A 26,893-nucleotide genomic window follows, 5' to 3' on the forward strand; every position below is an offset into this window, starting at 1 on the left:
TTTGGTTGATTTGTATCTTAAGGTGTTATTCTAGTACGAACTCTAGGGCTGTTTGTGACACTTATAGGAATAGCCCAACGGATTGATTGGAAAGAATAACTTTGAGGTGGTTTCGTACCCTACCATAATCTCTTCATTCGTTCTCCGCTATTAGTGACTTTGGAGTGACTCTTTGTTGCATGTTGAGGGATAGTTATGTGATCCAATTAGGTTTGTATTGTTGAGGGAACTTAAACTAGCGAAAGTATGAACCCTAGGCCTTGTTTCAACATATTGCAATACCGTTTACGCTCACTTTTATCATTAGTTACCTTGCTGTTTTTATAATTTCAGATTACAAATACTATTATCTACTATCCATATTGCACTTGTATCACCATCTCTTCGCCGAACTAGTGCACCTATAAAATTTACCATTGTATTGGGTGTGTTGGGGACACAAGAGACTCTTTGTTATTTGGTTGCAGGGTTGCTTGAGAGAGACCATCTTCATCCTACGCCTCCTACGGATTGATAAACCTTAGGTCATCAACTTGAGGGAAATTTGCTACTGTCCTCAAAACCTCTGCACTTGGAGGCCCAACAATGTCTACAAGAAGGTTGTGTAGTAGACATCACGCGCCCAGGTGGGTTGTGTCCACCTCCATGGCCTCCCGTACCCCTTCTTTGCACTATAAATTCCCAAATATTCCGAAACCCTTCGGGGATAACCTAGATCAGAATTTCCGCTGCCTCAGGGCTTCGTAGCCACCGAAAACAAATCTAGACCTGTTCCGGCACCCTGCCGGAGGGGGAATCATCTCCGGTGGCCATCTTCATTGTCCCGGCGGACACCACGATGAGGAGGGAGTAGTCCACCCTCGGGGCTGAGGGTCTGTACCAGTAGCTATGTGTTTATTCTCTCTCTCTCTCTCTCGTGTTCTTGAGATTTCACTATCTTGATGTATTGCGGGCTTTGTTAATATAGTCAGATCATATGGTGTTTTCTCCTCTCTATCTTGCTGTGATGAATTGAATCTTTACCCTTTGAAGTTTTGTCATGTCGAATTGAATATTCAGAGATGAGAACACATGATATATGTCTTGCGGTATGAATACTTGAGGTGACAATTGGGGTATCTTATTGATTCACTTGATATATGTTATGTCATTCAACTCGCGGATTCCCGTGGTGATATTGGGGTAATCTATGCATAGGGGTTGATGCACGTTTTTCTCCGGTAGAAACTTCGGGGTCTCTCTGTAGTTCCTTGTGTGGACTGAGTATTATGAATACGCTTTGGTGCTATTCTAGTACAAACTCTAGGATAGATCGAACGAAAAAAATAGCTTTGTGTTATTTTGTACGAACTCTTGAATAGATCTATCGGAAAGAATAACTTTGAGGTGGCTTCGCACCCTACAAGCAATTCCTACCTTTTGTTCTCCGCTAATAGGAACTCGGGACTGATTCTTTGTTGTACTTTGAGGAATAATCATATGATCCAACTGTGTTAGCACTATTGGGAGATTGCACTAGCGAAACTACGGACCCTAGGCCTTGTTTTTAAGCATTGAAATACCGTTTTGTGCCCGTTTACTATTTGCTACCTTTCTGTTTTTATTTATTCAGATTATATATACCATCCATATTACACTTTTATCACCGTCTCTTCACCGAACTAGTGCACCTATACAATTCTCCATTGTATTGGGTGTGTTGGGGACACAAGAGATTTCTTGTATTTGATTGCAGGGTCGTTTGAGAGAGACCACCTTCATCCTACACCTCTCACAGATTGATAAACCTTAGGTCATCCACTTGAGGGAAAATTGCTACTGTCCTACAAAACTCTGCGCTTGGAGGCCCTACATGTATCTACAAGAATAAAGTTGCGTAGTAGACATCAATGCACTATTCTGTAAGGGACCGATTGGATCCTAGAGATTAATTCTATGGTTAGAATTTATTCTTAATACTTTTCCTGTAGTTGCGGATGCTTGCGGGAGGGTTAATCATAAGTAGGAGGTTTGTTCAAGTAAGAACATCACCTAAGCACCGGTCCACCCACATATCAAATTATCAAATTAGCGAACACAAATCAAACCAACATGATGAAAATGACTAGATGAAATTCCCATGTACCCTCAAGAACGCTTTGCTTATTATAAGAGACCGTTTTGGCCTGTCCTTTGCCTCAAAAGGATTGGGCTACATTCCTGCATACTTGTTACTATTATCGTTACTTGCTCGTTACAAACTATCTTGTTATCAAACTACTCGCTACTTACAATTTCAGCACTTGCGGACACTTCCTTACTGAAAACTACTTGTCATTTCCTTGTGCTCCTCATTGGGTTCGACGCTCTTACTTATCGAAAAGAGCTACAATTGATCCGCCATACTTGTGGGTCATCAAGGCTATTTTCTGGCGCCATTGCCGGGGAGTGAAGTGCCTTTGGTAAGTGGAATTCGATAAGGAAACATTTATATAGTGTGCTGAAATTTATTGTCACTTGTTACTATGGAAAACAATCCTTTGAGGGGTATGTTCAAGGTATCTTGACCTCGTTCGGAACCACAATTAGTTACCCCTCAACCTACAACACCTACTGAAAATATTGAATATGAAATTCCTTCGGGTATGATAGAACAACTGCTAGCTAATCCTTATGCATCAGATGGAACCGAACATCCCGATATGCACTTGATATATGTGGAACAAATTTGTGGATTGTTTAAGCTTGCAGGTTTACCCAGAGATGAGGTGATGAGAATGGTTTTCCCTTTATCTTTGAAGGGAAAAGCATTGGCATGGTATAGGCTGTGCGGTGATATTGGATCATGGAATTGGAATCATTTGAAATTGGAGTTCCACCAAAAAAATTATCCTATACATCTAGTTCATCATGATCAGAAGGAGAAAGTATTGCTCTAGCTTGGGGGAGGCTTAAGTCAATGTTATATTCATTCCCCAATCATGAGCTCTCAGAGTAATTATTATCCAGAATTTCTATACTCGGCTTTCTCGTAATGATCAAACCATGCTTGATACTTCTTGTGTTGGTTCTTTTATGAAGAAGACTTTCCGGTGGGATCTTTTGGAAAGAATTAAACGCAACTCTGAAGATTGGGAACTCGACGAAGGTAAAGAGTCAGGTATTAAACTTATGTATGATTGTGTTAAATATTTTATGGATACTGATGCTTTTCAAAAGTTTAGCACTAAATATGGACTTGACTTTGAGATAGGAGCCTCCTTTTGTGAAGCATTTGCTACTCATGTTGAACTCCCTAAGGAGAAGTGGTTTAAATATTACCCACCTATTAAAGAATAAATTAAAGAACCGGTACCAGTTAAAGAAGGAGCTATACTTTATAATGTTGATCCAGTTGTACCTACTTCTTATTTTGAGAAACCTCCTTTTCCTGTTAGGATAAAGGAACGTGCTAAAGTTTCAACTATGGTTAACAAAAGCTCTGTTAGAACACCTAAACCAGATGAACAAATTAGAGTTGAACCTAATATTGCTATGGTTAAAGATCTCTTGGAAGAAGATGTGGATGGGCATGTTATCTACTTCTATGCAGAAGCTTCTAGAATTGCCAAAAGCGAAAAAGGGATAAAAATAGACTAGTTGTTGGCTTGCCTGTCATTTCAGTTGAAATAGGAGATCACTGTTATCATGGTTTATGTGACATGGGTGCTAGTGTGAGTGATATTCCTTACAAGTTATATCAAGAAATTAGGGAAGACATAGATGTCTCTATTAAACTTGCAAATAGAGACACCATATCACCTAGTGGAATTATTAGAGATGCTGAAGTCTTGTGTGGGAAAATAAAATATTCTACTGATTTTCTTGTTCTTGGTTCCCCACAAGATGACTTTTGTCCTATTATCTTTCGTAGAACTTTCTTGAACACCGTTAATGCTAAGATAGAATGTCAGAAACAAACTGTGGGTGTTAGCTTTGGTGATGAGTCTCATGAGTTTAATTTTTCCAAGTTTAGTAGAAACCATCACGAAAAAGAATTGCCTAGCAAGGATGAATTAATTGGTCTTGCTTTTATTGCTATGCCACCTACTGATCCTTTAGAACAATATTTGCTAGACCATGAGAATGGTTTACATCTGCATGAAAGAAATGAATTAGATAATATTTTCTTTGAACAACGTCCTCTGCTTAAACACAATTTGCCTATTGAAACTCTTGGAGGTCCTCCTCCACCTAAAGGTGATCCGGTGTTTGAATTAAAACAATTGCCAGACAATTTTAAATATGCTTATCTTGATGAAAAGAAGATATATACTGTTATTATTAGTGCTAACCTTTCAGAACATGAATAAGAAAGGCTGTTGAAAGTTCTAAGGAAGCACCGAGCCGCTATTGGATATACTTTTGATGATTTAAAAGGCATTAGTCCCACTCTATGTCAACACAAAATTAATATGGAACCTGATGCTAAACTAGTTGTTGATCACCAACATCGGTTAAATCCGAAGATGAAAGAGGTGGTAGGAACAGAAATATTAAAACTTCTGGAAGAAGGTATAATTTATCCTATAGCTGCTAGTAGATGGGTAAGCCCTATTCATTGTGGTCCTAAGAAAGGAGGTATTACTGATGTTCCTAATGATAAGAATGAACTCATTCCACAAAGAATTGTTACAGGCTATAGAATGGTAATTGATTTTAGAAAATTAAATAAAGTTACTAGAAAAGATCATTACCCTTTGCCTTTTATTGATCAAATGCTTGAAAGATTATGTAAGAACGCACATTTTTTCTTCCTTGATGGATATTCTGGATTCTCACAAATACCCGTTTCTCAACCTTATCAAGAAAAGACCACTTTTACTTGTCTATTTGGAACCTATGCTTATAGATGTATGGCTTTTGGTTTATGTAATGCACCTGCTACCTTTCAAAGATGCATGATGGCTATATTCTCCGACTTTTGTGTAAAGATTGCTGAGGTTTTCATGGATGACTTTTCAGTTTATGGGAAGTCTTTTGATGATTGTTTAAGCAACCTTGAGCGAGTTTTGCAGAGATGTGAACAAACAAATCTTGTCTTGAATTGGGAGAAGTGCCACTATATGGTTAATGAAGGCATTGTCTTGGGTCATAAAATTTCTGAAAAAGGTATTGAAGTGGACCAAGCTAAGGTTGATGCAACTGAGAAAATGCCATGTCCTAAGGACATCAAAGGTATTCGTAGTTTCCTAGGTCATGCTGGTTTCTATAGGAGGTTCATTAAAGACTTCTCTAAAATTTCTAGGCCTCTTACTAATCTTTTGCAAAAGGATATTCCTTTTGTTTTCTATGATGATTGATACATCTCTATCGGTGTTGAGGAACGACACCTATGGGATCACAAGAATCCCTACTACGGTTAGCGGGGCGCGGGGTCGTTGTCGTGGTTCTAAGCCTGACAGTAATGTAGGGGGTAGGTATGGAGAGGCAAGATCTTAGCTATGGAGAAGTTGTAAGCACACGAGGTTTATGAGTTCAGGCCCTTCTCGGAGGAAGTAATAGCCCTACGTCTCGGAGCCCAGAGGCGGTCAACTGGATTATGCGTGTATGAATTACAGGGGTGCGAACCCTTTACACTAAGGAGGGGGGTGGCTTATATAGAGTTCGCCGGACGGAGGGGGCTGGCTTATATAGAGTTCGCCGGACCCCTCCGGCCCTCAGTTATGCAGGGTTTCAAATACATTAAGGTCGGGGGTTACTGGTAACGCCCCTAATAAAGAGCTATGATGACCATAAAAGCTACTTAATGACCGACTGTTAGCGTGCGGAGTGACTTTAGGTCTCCTGGCCGTCGAGTGGTTGGGTCTTGGTCGAGTGGTTACTTCTTGGTCGAGTGTCTTCGAGTCTGTCGAGTGGAACACCTCCAAGTCAATTGAAAGGTGATTTCTTCTCGAGATGTCCTTGGGTAGGGCAGTTAGGACAAGTCCATGACCCTACCATAGGTACATAGCTTCATCATTAGCCCCCAAATGGATCGCGGTTTGAGTGGGGAAGGAGTTGAGAACTTCTCCGACTCGTTTTTCATGCCATGAGCATATCTTGTTTCGGATCAACGGACCTGAGTGATGACAGCAACTTCCTTTTCAGTCGCCTTGATCCATTCTCAGTTTTTTGTCGAGTGAGTTTCTTCACTTGAGAGGCTCTGAGTGACGGCGTGGAGGAGATCTTCGGTCTGACAAGTTGTTCTGCTGCCCGCAGATTTCGCGGGATCCGAATTTTGGGAAGCGCGCGGGACGGGAGAGGCCGCAGTAATCGGATGGGATAGGGCGGAGCCGCCTCGATCCCCGCGCCACCTTTTTCGCCATGTATCATGCGCGCGATTGTTACGGGATTTGACAGGACCGCCCAGGCCTACCAGTCAGCCACTCGGAAGCGGCCTCATATAAGGCATAGTGCGTTCCCATTCTCTCTTCTCCTCTTCAGGCTCCTTCGTTGCGCTCTCTCTCACCCCAGCACCATCGCTCCGTACGCGTCACGCTGGCGATGATGGGGAAGGAGAAGACGGCGGCTCTGGAGCGGGCGAAGAAGGTGACGGCAAAGGCGAAGGGGAAGGCAACCAGTCGGGGTGGATCTTCCTCGTGAACCGGCCTGCCGAAGGGCTGGATCCAGGGTGACTGGATCCGCTCGACGATCACCCAAGAAGACCTCGATGACCTAGTCGAAGGAGGTCTGATCCCCCATGAATCGGCGTGGCTTCCGAGGAAGGAATCCGAGCCGCAACCTCGGGAAGGTGAGCGTGTTCTCCTTGCCACCCACGTGGACCGTGGATTTTCCTTGCCTCCTCACCCTTTCTTTCAGGGATTTCTGAACTTGTTTGGGGCACAACTCCACCACTTCACTCCCAACACAATTGTTTATCTTGCTGCTTTCGTTTCTTTGTGTGAGAATTTCCTGGGTTGTCGGCCTCACTGGGGTCTGTTCAAGCACATTTTCACTTGTCTCTCTCAGACGGTGGAAAAGGCCAACCCGAGTGACGAGAGGACTCAAGTGATTCAGATGTGTGGGGGTCTTGGTGTTCAGATGAGAGGAAAAAGTTCCTTTCCGGCCATGATTCTTCCCGACTCGGTTCATGGATGGCAGTCGACCTGGTTCTACTGCAAGGACCAGTCGATGCCAGGGCAGTCGACTGGCCTCCCTCCTTTTACCATGGACCGAGTGAGGAAACCTTCCTCTTTGAATGTGCTCCCGGAGGAGAAGGCGCAGGTGAGGGTGCTGGTCGAGCGAGTGGTCCAGCTTATCCATGACGGGGTCACCGGTATGGATCTCTTGGAGGTCTTCCTTCAGCGGCGCATCCAGCCTCTTCAAGCCCGAGACCATCCGATGTGGATGTATTCGGGTCTTGACGACTCCACTCGGATTCACCCGGAGGAGGTCGATGACGACACACTGGAGAAGTGGCTGTCGGGCATGACCGGAAACAAGGACAACCCCAGGGGAGCCAGGAGAGTTCCTCCATTCGACCAGTCCCATGTACCAGAGAAGGTCCGATTCTGAGCTTTGATTGTAATCTGAATTCACTCACGCAGCTATTTATATTGCGTCGACTGACTTTATTCTTCCTGCTTTATTTCAGGCCCTTGTCGAAATGTATTCAATGCCCAACGGAGAGCAAGAGCAAGATCTGGAAGGAGAGGCGAGCGGCGGCGACAGTGGCGAGTGGACTTCTGACGGTGAAGGGGACGAAGAAAGCGATGACTCAAGTGACGAAGAAGAAGTCGAGTCGCCTCCTCGCAGGAAGAGGCGATCCAAGCTTGACCAAGAACGACCGCGCGCCCGTGAAAAGGCGAATGCTCAGGCCGGTCAGTCTTCAAAGCATCCTCGAATCTCTTCACCAACCCCGACCGAAAAAGCGCCAAAGCTTCCCAAAGTTGCAGAGCCGAAGCCTCGGAAGGCGTTGCCGAAGATTAAGATTGACATCCCCATCGCTTCTGCGTGAGTGTCTCCCTTTGTATTCACTCCACGCTCCGTGCTTGTTTGTTTTTCTTGATTTAACCAGACGAACTTTGGAACTGGCAGCGCTGCTACTTCCGGGACCTCAGCTTACAGGGACGAGGATGAGGTAATGGAGGATGTGGTCACTTCCAATCTGGGTATGATTTCTGCCATTCTGTCTTTATTTGGTCGATTGAACTGCAATGTGCATCATTGGGTGATGTGATTTTGGCGATTGAACTTTGAAAAGCTCCCAACATTATCAACCTTCCCGATGATGATGAAGAGCCCGAGAGGTCTTTGACAAGGAAGAATAGGCAAGGTCCCGCAGGCAAGATGCCACAGTCGACGCCGAGGGAGGAACCAGTCGTTCAGGACACTGGTGACGCCAATCGGGGTTCTGTTACCTTCGTCGTGCCGTTGTCGAGTGCCTTGCCTTCTTCGTCGGCTGCTCAGGCCCCTGTCGACCCACCTTCAGTTTTTGCGACCCATCATGTCCTAGAGGACGAAGTGGATGCTGCCAAGGAAGCCATACGCCAGGCAGGCATTATGATGGAGAAGATGAAGATGGTGTGGGATGCCAGTCAGGCCGCCTATGACGCCAGCTCGGCTCTCCAAAGCAACTTTCAGGTTAGTTGGTCACCGCTTGTTCTGTTAGGATATGCTATCTTGACGACTCTTTCCGAAAATCTTTGCATCTGTACACCCACTAGGTGCATCGATTGGATTTTTGGACTAGTGGGGGCACGCTGAGTGCACCCACTAGGTGTAGTCGCCGAGACTACGGTGGACTGCTGGCAGTCGACTGTAGTCTTTGTATTTTGTCGAGTGTAAACTGAACTGGTAGTTTGTCTCTTCCACTCGGTCTGGTCGAGTGGGATCAGAACCGGTGGGGGCACGCCAAGTGCACCCACTAGGTGTAGTCCCCGAGACCGCGGTCGACTGCTGGCAGTCGACCGTGGTCTGAGTTCTTGTCTCTTTTTTTTCTTTTTTCTTTTTTTTACTCTCTGCACTCGACTCCGGCGGGCCGGTCGAGTGGGATCAGAACCGGTGGGGGCACGCAAAGTGCACCCACTGGGTGTAGTCCCCGAGACTATGGTGGACTGCAGGCAGTCGACCGTAGTCTTAGTAATTATTGTCTTTGTCATTTTTTGCTTCAAAATAACTTCTCCTCCTTGATTGCAGAAATCTTGTGATCTTGGAGCTCGCTTTGCTGACTTGGAGAAACAGCAGATCCAACTGAACCTTGACTTGGAATTGGCTAAGACAGAGCTGCAAAAGGCCAAGGACGACGCCAACGGTAAGACGCGCTTGTCGACTGGTTTGTCTTAGGCTTGAGTACCCTTCTGCCCTCTCTAAATCAAGCACCATTTTTTTTGCAGAAAAACTGAGAGAAGCTCTGGTGAAGAAGGATCAGGATTTTGCTGCTGCTCGAAAGGAAGTTGACGACAAAACCGCTCTGGCAAAAAAGAAACTGGCTTCAGTCGGCCAGTTGGAAGAAGAGAATACCAAGATGAAATCTGCTCTGAACGAAGCCAACAAGGAGTGCACATGCTGGAAGAAGGACAATCTCAATCTGTGCGAGAAGATGGAAGGCATCACTCGCAGGAGGGACGATCTGGAGAGCTATCTGAGGAGCCTTGCCAATAAGTTGTTCATCAAGCTTGAAGGTACACATTTTGATCCGACTGGTTTTTTTTGTGTCGACTCAGCGTGCGAAAATTGACTTATCCTTGGATCGTGAATGCAGAGTTTTGCCAGAACTTCGAGGAGGAGACTGGGCGGATTGAGCCAGGTTTGGACCCAATCAATTCTCCCGTGAAAGATGAAACTGCCATGAATCTGCTCCGACTGGAATCTCGCATCGACGGTGTTGTGGACTACTTGGCTCGACTGAAGGTCGCCATGTCACGGATCGACCCGGCACTTTGGCCAGAGGCCACGCTCCAGAATGATCTTGAGTCCCTGATGACTCAACTTAATGAGATCCCTGCCCGAGTGCAGGAGTGGAAGAAATCTTCTGCCCGGTGTGGTGCTGACATGGCCCTGTCTTTGGTTCCTGTCCATTGCAAGGAGGTGCGACAAGAGAAGCTAGCAGTAATCAAGGTTGCCAACACCCATAAGCATGACTTCCGATCTTTTATGGAGACTTTCATCGCTGCATCCACTCGAATCGCTGACGGCGTCGACCTAGACGAGTTCGTTGAGCCTACTAGTCCTCCTCCCGTGGAGTGAACAAAATTTTATGCCTCACCTTAAATTTGCCTCAGAATGCCGAGTGGTTTTTGTAACTGTTAAACTCTTTCGGGCTGAAGGCCCGAGTACTCCGATCTGTGGTCCGGATCCTTTGGGATTTATTTGAACTTGGTTTATCGTTGAATGTCTTCACGACTCCTCCATCGAGTGGAAATCGTTCTTCACCCGAGACAACCTTTGTATTTGTGGTGCAGCTCCGAAGGAGAAGGTAGCAGTCGACCTGTACCTCGTCGTCCTTGCGGGTCGGCGATGGAGCGCACGTTGTATTTGTGGCGAAGCTCCGAAGGAGAAGGTGGTAGTCGACCTGCACCTCGTCGTCCTGGCGGGTCGGCAATGGAGCGCACGTTGTATTTGTGGCGAAGCTCCCAAGGAGAAGGCGGCAGTCGACCTGCACCTCGTCGTCCTTGCGGGTCGGCGACGGAGCGCACATTGTATTCGTGGCGAAGCTCCCAAGGAGAAGGTGGCAGTCGACCTGCACCTCGTCGTCCTTGCGGGTCGGTGATGGAGCACACGTTGTATTTGTGGCGAAGCTCCCAAGGAGAAGGTGGTGGTCGACCTGCACCACGTCGTCCTTGCGGGTCGGCGACGGAGCGCACGTACATAGGCGAGTACTGGACTGCAGCTAAGCCCCCGAGTGGGAGGGTCGCTCACCACTCGGCAGGATTTTCAAATACTTAGGCGAGTACTGGACTGCAGCTAAGCCCCCTAGTGGGAGGGTCGCTCACCACTCGGTAGGATTTTCAAATACTTAGGCAAGTACTGGACTGCAGCTAAGCCCGCGAGTGGGAGGGTCGCTCACCACTCGATAGGATTTTCAAATACTTAGGCGAGTACTGGAGTGCAGCTAAGCCCCCGAGTGGGAGGGTCGCTCACCACTTGGTAGGATTTTCAAATACTTAGGCGAGTACTAGACTGCATCTAAGCCCCCGAGTGGGAGGGTCGCTCTCCACTCGGTAGGATTTTCAAATACTTAGGCGAGTACTGGACTGTAGCTAAGCCCCCGAGTGGGAGGGTCGCTCTCCACTTGGTAGGATATTCAAATACTTAGGCGAGTACTGAACTGCAGCTAAGCCCCCGAGTGGGAGGGTCACTCTCCACTCGGTAAGATTTTCAAAGACTTAGGCGAGTACTGGACTGCAGCTAAGCCCCCGAATGGGAGGGTCGCTCTCCACTCGGTAGCATTTTCAAATACTTAGGCGAGTACTGGACTGCAGCTAAGCCCCCGAGTGGGAGGGTCGCTCACCACTCGGTAGGATTTTCAAATACTTAGGCGAGTACTGGACTGCAGCTAAGCCCCCGAGTGGGAGGGTCGCTCTCCACTCGGTAGGATTTTCAAATACTTAGGCGAGTACTCGACTGCAGCTATGCCCCCGAGTGGGAGGGTCGCTCTCCACTCGGTAGGATTTTCAAATACTTAGGCGAGTTCTGGACTGCAGCTAAGCCCCCGAGTGGGAGGGTAGCTCTCCCCTCGGTAGGATTTCAAATACTTAGACGAGTACTTGACTGCAGCTAAGCCCCCAAGTGGGAGGGTCGCACTCCACTCGGTAGGATTTTCAAATACTTAGGCGAGTACTGGACTGCAGCTAAGCCCCCGAGTGGGAGGGTCGCACTCCACTAGGTAGGATTTTCAAATACTTAGGCGAGTACTGGACTGCAGCTAAGCCCCCGAGTGGGAGGGTCGCTCTCCACTCGGTAGGATTTTCAAATACTTAGGCGAGTACTGGACTGCAGCTAAGCCCCCAAGTGGGAGGGTCGCTCTCCACTCGGTAGGATTTTCAAATACTTAGGCGAGTACTAGACTGCAGCTAAGCCCCCGAGTGGGAGGGTCGCTCTCCACTCGGTAGGATTTTCAAATACTTAGGCGAGTACTGGACTGCAGCTAAGCCCCCGAGTGGGAGGCTGGCGCACCACTCGGTAGGATTTTCAAATACTTAGGCGAGTACTGGACTGCAGCTAAGCCCCCGAGTGGGAGGCTGGCTCACCACTCGGTAGGATTTTCAAATACTTAGGCGAAACGGGTTCACAGCTAAGCCCCCGAGTGGACGGCTGGCTTACCACTCGGTAGGAAATTATTTTTACAAACTTAGGCGAAACAGATTCGCAGCTAAGCCGCCCGCTGGGGGATTTCTCATGTAAACAAAAACAATAACAATCACTGGGAAAATTATAACGCTCTTGTCTTTGATAAATAAACTATAGAAGTTTTTCTTATTACATCTCATCCCAGTGAGAATTCAAGTATAAAAGGGGCGGAGCAGCTCCGCATTCCAGGCTCGTGGCTCATCAATCTGGCGATCGACGTTATAAAGGTGGTACGCTCCATTGTGGAGAACTCTGGTGACTATGAAGGGACCTTCCCAAGTAGGAGCGAGTTTGTGTGGTTTCTGTTGATCCACTCGGAGGACCAAGTCTCCTTCTTGGAAGGCTCGACTCTTCACATTTCTGGCATGGAATCGACACAAGTCTTGTTGGTAGATGGTCGATCGGATCATGGCCATTTCTGTTTCTTCTTCCAGGAGGTCGACTGCATCTCTCCCGGCTTGTTCTGCTTCATCTTCAGAGTAGAGCTCGACTCGGGGTGCGTTGTGAAGCAAGTCACTTGGCAAAACCGCTTCGGCCTCGTAGACCAGAAAGAACGGGGTTCTTCCGGTCGATCGGTTCGGGGTCGTCCTCAATCCCCAAAGGACTGATGGAAGCTCGTCGACCCATGCACCTGCTGCGTGCTTGAGATCGCGCATCAATCGAGGTTTCAATCCTTTGAGAATTAAGCCATTTGCCCTTTCTGCTTGTCCATTCGACTGGGGGTGAGCGACCGAAGCGTAGTCGACTCGTGTGCCCTGAGAGGCGCAAAAGGCCCTGAATTTGTCGGAATCGAAGTTTGACCATTGTCAGTGATGATGTTGTGTGGAACTCCATATCTGAATATCAACTCTTTGATGAAACTGATAGCAGTGCAGGCATCAAGATTCTTGATAGGCTTAGCTTCAATCCATTTGGTGAACTTGTCGACTGCTACTAGCACATGAGTGAAGCCGCTCCTGCCCGTTCTCAGTGGTCCGACCATGTCCAGCCCCCAAACGGCGAAGGTCCAGTCGAGTGGAATGGTTTTCAGGGCTGATGCGGGTTTGTGCGACATATTGGAGTAATACTGACATCCTTCACATTTGTCGACTAACTCTTTTGCCATTTCATTGGCCCTTGGCCAGTAGAATCCCGCTCGGTATGCTTTAGCCACAATGGTCCGGGAGGACGCATGATGACCACAGGTCCCCGAGTGGATATCATCAAGGATCATCTGACCTTCTTCTGGTGTTATACACTTCTGGATGACTCCAGTCGCGCTTTCTCTATACAACTGTCCCTTTATGACTGTAAAGGCCTTGGATCGACGGACGATCTGTCGATCCTCTTCCTCGTCCTCTGGGAGTTCTTTCCTTAGGATGTACGCGATGAACGGTATTGTCCAGTCGGGAATGATGACCAAGACTTCCATGACCAGGTCGACCACAGCTGGAACTTCAACTTCACTCGGATCTGTGGCACTTTTTGGCTGTGGGGCTTCTTCAGTGAAGGGATCCTCCTGAACTGATGGTGTGCAGATGTGTCCCAAAAACACATTGTTGGGGATGGCTTCTCTTTTGGAACCTATTTTCGCCAAATCATCGGCTGCTTGAATTTTCAATCGGGGTATGTGATGAAGTTCTAACCCCTCGAATTTATTCTCCACCTTTCTCACTGCATTGCAATAGCCAGTCATGGCTGGATTTCTGACGTCCCACTCCTTCATCACCTGATTAACCAACAAATCTGAGTCGCCATAGACCATGAGGCGACGGACGCCGAGTGAAATGACCATGCGCAACCCATATAAAAGTGCTTCATATTCTGCCTCGTTATTGGAGGAATCAAAGTGGATTTGAAGAACATATCTGAGTTTATCCCCTCGAGTGAAACCAATACCACTCCGGCACCGGAACCATTGAGCATTTTGGAACCGTCGAAGAACATGGTCCAATGCCCTGAGTGAACCTGAGTTGGTAGTTGTTGTTCAACCCACTCGGCGACGAAATCTGCTATTGCTTGGGACTTGATAGCTTTCTTTGCCTCAAACTTGATATCTAGAGGAAGGAGTTCAATCGCCCATTTTGCCACTCGACCAGTCGCATCTCTGTTATGCAGGATCTCTGACAATGGAGCGTCGCTGATGACTGTAATGGAATGATCAGAGAAGTAGTGAGCGACCTTCTTTGTGGTCATATAAATCCCATATACAAGCTTCTGATAGTGAGGATATATTTGCTTCGACGTGGTCAAAACTTCAGAAATATAATACACTGGGCGCTGAACTTTGAAGGCTTTTCCTTCTTCTTCCCGCTCGACCATCAGTACCGTACTGACGACTTGTCCCGTGGCTGCAATGTAAAGCAGCAAAGGCTCTTTCCTGGTTGGGGCAGCAAGCACCGGCTGGGTGGAGAGCAGAGCTTTGAGCTCTGCAAACGCTGCATCAGCTTCAGGAGTCCACTCGAACTTGTCTGACTTCTTCATCAATCGGTAAAGAGGCAATGCCTTTTCACCGAGACGAGAGATGAATCGACTTAAAGCGGCCAAGCAACCAGTAAGCTTTTGGACGTCGTGCACTCGCACAGGACTTTTCATTCGGAGTATAGTATCGACTTTTTCCAGATTTGCGTCGATTCCCCGTTCGGAAACGAGGAAACCGAGTAACTTTCCGCCAGGAACTCCGAATGTGCACTTTGATGGATTAAGCTTGATGTCATACCTCCTGAGGTTGGCAAAGGTTTCAGCAAGGTCAGTCAGCAGGTCGGAACCCTTCCGTGACTTGACCACAATATCATCCATGTATGCTTCCACATTCCGACTGATTTGAGTGAGCAAACACTTCTGAATCATCCTCATGAATGTGGCTCCGGCGTTCTTGAGGCCGAATGGCATGGTAACGTAACAAAAGCACCCGAATGGAGTGATAAAAGCTGTTTTGATCTCATCAGGCCCACACAGATGGATCTGATGGTATCTGGAGTAGGCGTCTAAAAAAGACAGTCGCTCACATCCCGCAGTCGACTGGACTATCTGGTTGATGCGGGGGAGAGGAAAATGATCTTTCGGGCAGGCCCGATTGATATGTTTAAAGTCAATGCACATGCGAAGTGACTTGTCCTTCTTGGGGACCATGACAACGTTGGCGAGCCACTCGGAGTGGTAGATCTCTCGGATGAACTCTGCTGCTAAGAGTCAAGCCACCTCTTCGCCAATAGCCTTTCTCTTCTGGACGGCGGACCGTCGGAGATGTTCTTTGACAGGTTTTATTTTTGAGTCGACTCGTAGGCGATGCTCAGCAAGCTCCCTGGGAACACCCAGCATGTCAGAAGGCTTCCATGCAAAAATGTCCCAGTTCTCACGGAGGAACTGGATGAGCGCTTCTTCCTATTTGGAGTCGAGTGTTGTTGAGATATGAGTTGAAGCAGCGCTGGGATCGGTCGGGTGGATGTGAGCCGTCTTCGTTTCGCCAGACGACTGAAAAGCAGATTCTGTAGCGGGCTTCTTGGCTCGCAACAAATCACTCGGGTCCGCAGTCTTCTGGTATTCCTGCAGCTCCACCACTGCCATCTGAGCATCAGCGATCTTTGAACCTTTCTGAAAACATTCTTCTGCTTTCTTCCGATTGCCCGTAACAGTGATCACACCTTTGGGACCAGGCATCTTCAATTTGAGATACACATAACATGGTCGGGCCATGAAGCGTGCATAAGCCGGCCTGCCCAAAATAGCGTGATAGGCACTCTGGAAGTCTACAACTTCGAACGTCAACTTTTCTTTGCGGTAATTCTTGGAATCACCGAAAACCACATCAAGAGCAATCTGACGAGTGATTCAGCCTTCTTTCCAAGAATGAATCCATGGAAGCACATGTTACTGGTACTGAGTCTGGACATCGGAATGCCCATCCCTTTCAACGTCTTAGCATATAGTATGTTCAAACCACTACCACCATCCATCAAGACTTTGGTCAGTCGATTGCCTTCAACAACTGGGTCGACCACCAAATCATGCCTCCCAGGGGTGGCAATGTGCGTTGGGTGATCGGACCGGTCGAATGTGATGGCAGTCTAAGACCACTTCAGATAACTGGGTGTCGCCGGAGCAACCATATTCACCTCTCGGTGGATAACTTTCAGTCAACTTTTGCTTTCAACATCAGCAAAAATCATCAGGGTGGAATTGACCTGGGGGTATCCATCGTCACTGTCTTCCTTGTCCTCAACTTTTTCCGACTCCTTTTCCTTATCTTTGGGTTGCTTGCCCTGGAACTGCTGGATCAAGAGTCGACACTGTCGAGTAATATGAATTACCCTCTTCATCTTTCTTGGTGTGGATGTGACATGGAAAATCCAACACATCATTTCCGTCCTGGTCTTTAACTTTCTTGGGGTTCCAAGGTCCTTTGGGTTTCCCCTTAAACTTTCCTTGAGTTACAGCCAAGGCTTCCCCAGGAGCAGCTGGCTCGGCTTTCCGCTTCTGTTTCCGATTGGAATTTCCTCCGGTTTCTTGAGCGACTGACATGAGCTTGCCACTCCCGAGTCGATACTCATCTTCACCACTAGCGTACTTGGTGGCAATCTCCATCATCTGATTCAGAGACATGTCTCCGGTTCGACCGAATTTCAGATTCAGTTCTCTATACTTGACGCCTTCTTTGAAGGCACAGACCGCTTGATGGTCAGGTACATTCTCTACCGTGTGATGCAACGTGATCCATCTCTGGATGTAATCCCTCAAAGTTTCATTCGGCTTCTACATGCAAGACCGCAGTCCCGTCAACCCTGCCGGTCGCTTGCATGTTCCTTCAAATGTGGTGACAAACACTCGGGCGAGATCTTCCCAAGTGTAAATGCTACTGGGTGCTAACTGATTCAGCCATGCTCTAGCCAAGCCCTCCAACATGAGAGGCAGGTGCTTCATGGCCACTTCATCATTGCCACCGCCAATCTAGACGGCCACTCGGTAGTCTTCAAGCCAAGTATCGGGCTTGGACTCACCAGTGAACTTACTGACCCCAGTCGCCAACCTGAAGTTGAGAGGAATCACAGCGGCCCTGATGGCTCTACTAAAGCACTCTGGCCCCGAAACGTGTACTCTGCTGCTGGTAGGTGCATCTCTGTCATGACCTTCTCGGTGAGCCCTGTTCTTGTCGACCAAACCTTGAACAAGAATGGATCTCGCATCAAAGCCTGGTTCCCTGGGGTCGACTGGAATCCTTCGCCCAACACTATGAGGGCGCCTATCATCTTGATGTCAAGGCGCATACGACCCGCTCCTCGGGGGAGGGTGGGCACTCGACGTCGATCGTCACGATCGAATCGGTGATCATACTGCTCACGGTTCTCGTACTGATTATGCAGGTCCCCACATCCCTCACGCCTCGGGGGCGATCTTGGGCTATGAGCAGACTGGACTGTGTCTGCAGCAACGGATCTGCTATGAATCCTGTTCCGCAACTGATAAACACCGGAGTTTTGGTCTCTTGCTGCCCGGAGTAACGCTATGATCTGCAGCAAGCCTCTGCCAGCCTCCGACTGGGAAGGCTGAATCGACTCTGCTATACGGGCTGCAGCTGCTAAGTTTTGAATCGGAGTTCGATATACCAGCGGGGGCGGAAAGAGCTGACGTCGACTGGATTCTGGAACCCGTTGTCACGCACGCTCGTTGAGTGCTCACTGGAGGTTCTCCAATCGAGTGCGCTCGGCCAAGTTTGCCAGGCGCGCATCCTCCAAGGCACGAGCCTTTGGGGTTTCTCCAACGATAGGAGTGTGCAGTGCATCCATGTTCTGGCAACGCAGTTCTTCTCTCTGCAGCGACGTGAGAGGCTCGGGGAGATATTCCTCATGGGGACGCGACGGGTCGCCTCCACCGGCGCCTCCGTCGGTGCGGGGAAAACCGGGAGGACTGGGTGGTCCGTCGACCATCAGAACCTCCATCGTCGGATCACTATTGTCGCACTCGGATGCAGTCTCTGCGGAGCCAGTCGAACAGGCCGTAGAGGGATTCGTCGGGCTCGATCGCCGCGACTTGAGGGGTGGCCGACTGGCATGCCACCGCGTGTCTCACCCACCGCTGAAGTCTCGACCGACCGGAGCGCTTGCACCGGCGGGAAACAAGGAGGGAGGATAGCACAGGAGCCGACCGATAGTGGGTCGACGGTTGCTGCAAGAGGACGCCGCGGATGCACGCGCGAAAGTGCGTCGCCCCACGGACAGGGAGTGCGTCCACGTCGAGTGGAGCCTCCTGAAGCCAAGCGGAGTCGTCGGCGATGAACGTGAGCGCGCCGAGATGGATCTCGCGGCCCTCCACAAAAACTCTGCCAGAAACCATGATGATTTGGATCGGAAAAGATTGCAACTCCTCCAACAAATCGCTAAAACACCTGCCCCACGGTGGGCACCAACTGTCGTGGTTCTAAGCCTTACAGTAATGTAGGGGGGTAGGTATGGAGAGGCAAGATCTTAGCTATGGAGAAGTTGTAAGCACACGAGGTTTACGACTTCAGGCCCTTCTCGGAGGAAGTAATAGCCCTACGTCTTGGAGCCCGGAGGCGGTCGACTGGATTATGCGTGTATGAATTACAGGGGTGCGAACCCTTTACACCGAGGAGGGGGGTGGCTTATATAGAGTTCGCCAGACCCCTCCGGCCCTCAGTTATGCAGGGTTTCAAATGCATTAAGGTCGGGGGTTACTGGTAACGCCCCTAATAAAGTGCTATGATGACCATAAAAGCTACTTAATGACCGACCGTTAGGGTGCGGAGTGACTTTACGTATCCTGGCCGTCGAGTGGTTGGGTCTTGGTCGAGTGGTTGCTTCTTGGTCGAGTGTCTTCGAGTCTGTCGAGTGGAACACCTCCAAGTCGATTGAAAGGTGATTTCTTCTAGAGATGTCCTTGGGTAGGGCAGTTAGGACGGGTCCATGACCCTACCCTAGGTACATAGCTTCATCACTCGTGGGAAGAGCGGATCTAACAGGTAGCACACAGTTCGTTTATCCAGGTTCGGGCCGCGAGGATGCGTAAAACCCTACTCCTGCTTTGGTGGAATGTATATATGTGTTCTTGAGCTAGCTATGGGGCGTGAGGAGCTCCAAAAAGCCGAATCCTTCCCCTGGTTGCCTCGGGCCTCCTTTTATAGAAAAAGGGGTTGCCACTGTGGCACACAGGAGGTGGAAAGGGTACAGTGATGCGAGGTTATCCCTCGCATTACATGACAAGGCGCATTTAATGCGTCTTGCTTAGGTGTCCTTGCTTTATCGGGGACGGGGGAGAGGTCTGTCTCGTCCGTCGCCGCTCCTTCTTGTGTCGACACGCGCCCTGGCCAGCGAAGCCTGAGATGCCACGTAGGTAGGCAGGCAGCTGAGGTGGTGTAGTGGCGGGTCTTCACGAAGATCTACATGCCGCCACGCAGGTGCCTGCCCAGCTGGTTGGGTCGGAAGCTGCATGCATGCGGTGGTGGAGGTTTAGTCGGCATGGGCCTGATTGTGGCCCTGCGGGTGTCCTCGGTAAGGGCCTTGCCGGGCCCCCCGGCAAGGGTCTTGCCGAGGCGCCTGCTGTCATCCCCGGGAAGGCGCTTGCCGGGGGCCTTGTGGTTTTCCTCCGCTGGGATCCCGCCAAGGGTTGTCGTCTCCTTAGTGCGTATCTGATCTTGAATGTCTTCACGAAGATCTGCATGCCGCCACGGGGATGTCTCCCGAATCCTTGCCCTTTGGGGGCAGTGGACTCAAGGGTGACTTGCTCCGTAGGCGCGGGACGAGTCGCCGCGGCAAGGGTCTTGCCGGGGCTGCTAGAACTGTCTCCCGGCAAGGATCTTGCTGGGGGATTCCGCTTCATCCCCTTTCCTCTTCGTGGTCTTGGCCTTGGTGTCGTTCTAGTTCTCTTGAGCTTCGGTCTTACCCTGGCTCACCTCCCTTGCCTTGCTTGGTGTGGTGGTGTCCGCGGCTCAGACTGCCCGTGCACAGTTATAGGGGTACAAAAAGTGTACCCCTCTTTTTGTACACCTACAGGAGCCCCCGGGCCTGGACCACACATAACTGCAACGCGTTGTTGGGCTAGGCCCAAAAACAGTGTGCGGGCAGGCAGGGCGGTTTTTACCGCGGTAAGGTTCTTCGCGCACTGCGCTTCCCATGACTCCCGCGCGTGGCATGGCGTGGGGAGGTGCGTGTGACGTGGGAGGCATGCGTGGGGTTGGTTCCCGCGGGCATGCGTCACACCACAGTTAATGTGAAAGGAGGCAGCCCGTGTTTTCCCCCATAAAAAAGGAATAACCGCGGGCGCGCTGCTCACTTCCTCCTCTTTCCTCGTGGCTTTTCCAATCTCAGAGCCGGCGTTTCCTCTCTTCCTTTCTTCCTAAGCTTCCGCCGTCGCCCGCCGCCGTTGCTTCGCCATCCTCCTTCCTCAGGCCTCTAAACTTCTTGGCCGCCATGGCGCCCAAATCCGTCAAGGGCAAGGGGGTGGCTAAGGGCGCTGGGACTGTGGAGCCGCCGGAGAGCGCGCTGTCGGGGGACCGGACAAAGTCCGCCTTCTTCTTCCCCTCGACGGTTGATGTTCATGAGCTCCGGGCCTCCTTCAGGCCCCTATGGGGAGCGAAGACGGGGGGAGAGAATTTGGGACACCCGGCGACGCGTGTCATTCCTGCTGCTTGCGCCGATCCTGCTCCAAATCGGTATCCCTTTTTTGTCGATTATCTTTCTTGCGGGTTATGCCCCCTTTCTCCGATTTCTTCCGCGACATCATGCACACCTTCGGCTTTCGCCTCTTGGATTTTACTCCGAATGCGGTGGCGTGCATGGCTTTCTTCGCGCATCTTTGTGAAGGCTTTGCCGGGGTGCAGCCCAACACGGCGCTCTTCCGCCATTATTTCTTCCCTCGGATCCAGCCGGGAGGTGCCATCTCTGGTTGCGTCACCTGGATCCCAAGATCCAAGGGGGTGTACCCAGAAGGTGCCGTGAAGGAGAGGTGGGAGGAATGGCATGGCCGGTGGTGCTGGATTGAGGATGAAGACCCGCCGGAATTCTGCAAGGTCCGCCGAGTGCCGCCGGTCCGCGGCAGCGATTGGAGCGATGTCGACGTCGTCGACGGGAGGCTCTCTGTCGCCACCACCAGGATTCTCCGGCTCACCCGGGCTGGACTCACCCTTGAGATGATCGGGGCGGACTTCATTCGTCGCCGGATCGCCCCGTTGCACAACAAGGGCAGGCCAGCCTGGCTTTTTACGAATCCGGCTGACATTATGCGACTCCGCCCCGGCCTCTACCACAATTTCACGGTGTTGGCGCATGCCCACTTCTGCCAGCGGCTTTTCCAGCTTGATGTGGGTCACGACGGCAAGGTCGAACGGACCGGCAAGGCCGCGAGGGCTGCCGCAAAGGTTGGCAAGGCCATCAAGGGGCCGTTTTTCAAGTTGCCAGCGGGGGTGGTCCCGTTGTGCAATAATTCATGTAGGTCCGAGATCATCGCCATGATGCCGGACTATAACGTGCATGGCCCTGTCCCGAGCTGGAAGGAACCGCAGGATGCTGATGCGCAGCAATTCTTTGACACCCTGGTCAAGGTGTACGTCAATGCTGACGCCGAGCGGTGGCTTATCATGGACACCACCCAAGCAGAGCTGGACTACATCGCCACTAGGGCGAGGGAGGCACAGCTTGCCATGGAGGCCGGCAGTGCCGGGGGTGTGGAGGACAAGGCCGCAACGGCTGCGGAGGAAGAGGAGCTCACCCGGTGGGTGGCGGCCTCCGGGGAGGTCAGCAGCGCCGACACTGGAGCTCCGCTTGTCGAAGACGCGGCCGACGAATCGTCGGAGGAGGAGGACGTGGCGGCGGGGTCAACGCCAACCAGGGGAAGAGTGCGAGTCCTACGATGGGCTGACTCCGGCGAGCTGGTCCGGCCCGGCAGGGCTGCGCGGCCTCAATTGACCCTGGAGGGGTCTGGACGCCACACGAGGGCCACGGCAGCCAAGAGGCTGACGAAGGCCACTGAGAAGAAGAAGACAACAGCCCCTTCCTCATCTGGGCGCGCACAAACCCCGCCGTCTTCGCCTCCTCCGGCAGATGTCGACCCGGATGTTGACGCGGAGGTCACTTTTGATCTCGGGCCCCTCAGCCCGAAGAGGAAAAGGAAAGCGGTGGAGGAAGAGGAGATAGATGACGAGTAAGTACTCCGTTCCTTACTGCCATTTCCATTCCTATGAATTAAGTCACCCATCTTGATCCGTTGTTGCTTTTGCAGGGATGCAGAGACGTTGGCCCAGAGGGAGAAGAGGGCCAAAGCCTTGGCGGGCGGCCAACCCCCGGCCGATGCTTCAGAGTCGCTACTGGTGGTGCTGAGCAGCCCGGACAGCAGCCCCCGGTATAGCCCCCAGCGTAAGTTCGCCACCCTCCTCTTACTCAACATGTGGTAGGCATTTGACGCTATGGTGTTGACCTTGTCGGGTTTGCAGGAGGGGAGAGGCAGCAGGAGGAGCCCCAGAGGGCTACCCCCAACACACCACCCCCATCGACTACACCGCCGCGAGGGGCATCCCCGGCAAGGGCATCAAGCACGGAGCCCACACCCATGGAGGAAGAGGGGAACTTGGGCGCTGGTGACTCTGCCATGGCGCCAAATGCTGGCGGGGAGGGGGCTTCTGCTTCACAGCCTGGCACTGCTGAGTCGCCTGCCCTCCGTCTTTGTTTTTCCCTTATTCTTTTTCTTGGCTTCATTGCTCCCATTACTACTCAGGGGAGGCCGCGGCGGAGGCCGATAGGGTTGCCGCCGGGGAGGCCTCCAGAGATGCTGATGAGGTCGTTGCCGATAAGGCCGCCAAGGACACTGCCGAGGACACCGCTGCGGGGGCTGTAAGGCGACCGGCGAGGCTTCTGCCGAGGGTGCCAGCGGTGGGCCTGTCGGGGAAGCCGGCAAGGCCACCGCTGAGGAAGAGGTGGTTGATGATCAGCCTCCCTCCTCCTCAACCTCGGGCCCCGGCAGATATATGAAGGTGGGCGACGATCTTTTCGTCCATCTCCCAGGGGCGTCAAGTTCCCGGGCGCCCGCCGAAGGGGAAGTCTTCGACGGCGAGGTGCTTGCCGCCACCAGGCTCGAGGTTGTCAATGAGCCGGGTGTTGGCATTGATGGTTCTCCAGAAGAGCAGCTTTTCCGCGCTATGGGGGCCAACTTCCGAAAACTCCAGGCGCTCTACCATGTCCGCCTGGACAAGGTTAAGTCCAGGACGGCAATGGTGGACCAGGCGGAGGTGGATTTCAAGGTGCGCGTTGCTGAGACGCAGACCTGGTTCCACCAGACTCGCGAGGAGCAGAGAGCCTTTCAGGAGGAATTGGCCAAGCGCAATGTCGAGCTCACCATGAAGATGGCTGACATCGAGAAGGCCCAGGAATAGGCGTCGAACTTGGCTGCCGCGGCCGAGGCTGTCCGGAACCAGCATCAAGCTGCAATAGATTCCAAGGAAGAGGACCTCACCGTGCGTGAGGCGAAGCTTGCCGCAGCGCTCCGTGGCAAGGATGAGGAGTTCGAGGCCCTTGTCGCGCGGCGGACTCGCGAGTTGGAGCAGAGGCACAAGGAGGCACTCGATGCCCAGGCTCTGGCCCATGCCGGCAACGTCATGGGGTTGGAGGCGGAGCGGGACAAGCTGAAGGAACATGCCCTCAAGCTGTCCAACAAGAAGAGCACGCTCAACAGCGCCTTGGTGGAGGCGCAAGGAGCGGTCATCAGCAGGACTAGGGAGCTCTCTGAAGCGCAAAACTCCGTCAGAGATCTCAAGCTGAAGCTGGAGGATCTTGAGAAGATGTTGTCGGAGAGCAGGGCTCGGGAGGTGATCTTGACCAGGAGTCTAGAGGAGGAGAAGCAGCTGTGGGCGGACGAGGCCGCCTCGCACCAGGAATATGTGGCGGGCGAGAACAGATGGATCAGCCGTCTGGAGGAGGTCGCCGTAGGGTCACCTCGCAGTTGGCCACCATGGGGATGCCAAACGTGAGGTACGCCCCTGAGCGTAGCGGGACTGTCAACACCAAGCTAACCCTGTTCTTCGAGGGCGTCCTCAGAGCCTTGGCTTATCTTCACTCCAGCCGAGCGGCCACATTGGCCGGGGAAGCCCGGCGACTTTGCCGGGGGGTCATGACCAAGGTCCTCACCAAGATGGCGTACTGGAATCCCAACCTCGACTTCGGTGCCGCGATGGATAGCTTGCCGGATGGTATTGACCTCACGGTGCTCAAGGAGCACATCAAGCCCGTCATCAGCAGCATCGACGAAATCAAGAGGGTGGAAGGCCAGCGTCGGGATTAGGCATTCCGTTCTTCACCGCCGCTGTAGGTTCACGACCAAGACAGATTTCATCTTTAGTTAGAACCGCAGCAATGATGTGATGTAATATAACTTTGCAGTACTTTTAATTTCATGCACATTATTTCCTCGTTCAATTCCTCTTTGTATGTGCGCCCAACGTCGATTGGGTAGGCTCGCCGGCGCGGAAGCCCCTAGCGGCGTTTTGGGGACGGATCCCCATGGGCCTGCTGGGTACGCGTGCTGCCGGACGAGCCACCTTTCCGTTCTGAACGCGGCCGCTCGAACTGTCGAGCTTGACTCGAGTCAGAATCGAGGGCGTTGTTGATCGAGGAAGGCTACTCTACCATTCTCGACGCAGCTGCTTGAGCTGTTGAGCGAACTCGAAACAGGGCAAGGGCGTCGCCGATCGTGGGAGAGCCCCCTGGCGTGCAGGTTTCTCATACAAAGGCGTGACATCTCCGGGGGGGGTGGGGAATAACCTCATATAAGAAGGATAGAACAAATAAGGGCTCGGTGCAACTTAGCTTCTGTTTGTAGTCGCTCGAGCGCTGATCTTCCGGCCACCTTCCCTCTCCAAGAGCCACGAAGACGAAGGAGAGTTAGGCTGATTTCTAGAGCCGATTCTCACAACTGCGCCCCCTACCTGGCGCGCCAAAGATGTCGGTGTTGAGGAACGACACCTATGGGATCACAAGAATCCCTACTACGGTTAGCGGGACGCGGGATTGTGGGAAGAGCGGATCTAACAGGTAGCACACAGTTCGTTTATCCAGGTTCGGGCCGCGAGGATGCGTAAAACCCTACTCCTGCTTTTGTGGACTGTATATATGTGTTCTTGAGCTAGCTATGGGGCGTGAGGAGCTCCAAAAAGCCGAATCCTTCCCCTGGTCGCCTCGGGCCTCTTTTTATAGAAAAAGGGGTTGCCACAGTGGCACACAGGAGGTGGAGAGGGTACAGTGATGCGAGGTTATCCCTCGCATTACATGACAAGGCGCATTTAATGCGTCTTGCTTAGGTGTCCTTGCTTTATCGGGGACGGGGGAGAGTTCTGTCTCGTCCGTCGCCGCTCCTTCTTGTGTCGACAAGTGCCCTGGCCAGCGATGCCTGAGATGCCACTTAGGTAGGCAGGCAGCTGAGGTGGCGCAGTGGCGGGTCTTCACAAAGATCTGCATGCCGCCACGCAGGTGCCTACCCAGCTGGTTGGGTCGGCAGCTGCATGCATGCGGTGGTGGAGGTTTAGTCGGCGTGGGCCTGATGGTGGCCCTGCGGGTGTCCTCGGTAAGGGCCTTGCCGGGGACCCCGGCAAGGGTCTTGCCGAGGCGCCTGCTGTCATCCCCGGCAAGGCGCTTGCCGGGGGCCTTGTGGTCTTCCTCGGCTGGGATCCCGCCAAGGGTTGTCGTCTCCTTAGTGCGTATCTGATCTTGAATGTCTTCACGAAGATCTGCATGACGCCACGGGGATGTCTCCCGAATCCTTGCCCTTTGGGGGCAGTGGACTCAAGGGTGACTTGCTCCGTAGGCGCGGGACGAGTCACCGTGGCAAGGGTCTTGCCGGGGATGCTAGAACTATCTCCCGGCAAGGATCTTGCTGGGGGAGTCCGCTTCATCCCCTTTACTCTTCGTGGTCTTGGCTTGGCGTCGTTCTAGTTCTCTTGAGCTTCGGTCTTATCCTGGCTCACCTCCCTTGCCTTGCTTGGTGTGGTGGTGTTCGCGGCTCCGACTGCCCGTGCACAGTTATAGGGGTACAAAAAGTGTACCCCTCTTTTTGTACACTGACAATCTCCAACGTATCTATAATTTTTTATGTATTCATGCCATGTTTATAATGTTTTTACGTGATTTTGGTATGATTTGGTTAGAACTAACCCGGACTGACGTTGTTTTCAGCAAAACTACCTTGGTGTTGTTTTTATGCAGAAATAAAAGTTCTCGGAATGCGCAAAAAATCAATGGAGAGTTTTTCTGGAAAATATAAAAAAATACTGTAACAAAGAGTGTCGGGGATATACCCCATGGCGTAAACCGGCCGGAAGTATAACCTGGCCGGACTTGGCGTTTCATCGATAACCTGCCAGAGGATTGGCGACTTACGTGTCTGGCGGTTCACTGGTATGATGATTCACGAGCCTAGAGACTCATTGGTGACCTGGCACATGTTCCAGATGGATAACAAGGCCCAAGGCCCAGCAAGCCGTTTTCTGTTAGTGGTGGGCTGGTTTACAAGGAAAGGCGTGTGGAATATTTGTCTTACAAAGAGTTAAGACCTGGACTTGTATCTGGTTTGTATTAGAGATAGACTAGTCCTAATCCTAATAGGACTCCACATGTAACCTGCCCCTTCA

The sequence above is a fragment of the Triticum urartu genome, chromosome 7A (assembly GCF_056163025.1).
Source record: "Triticum urartu cultivar PI428250 chromosome 7A, HENAU_Tu73, whole genome shotgun sequence".
In the NCBI taxonomy this organism is placed as follows: domain Eukaryota; kingdom Viridiplantae; phylum Streptophyta; class Magnoliopsida; order Poales; family Poaceae; genus Triticum; species Triticum urartu.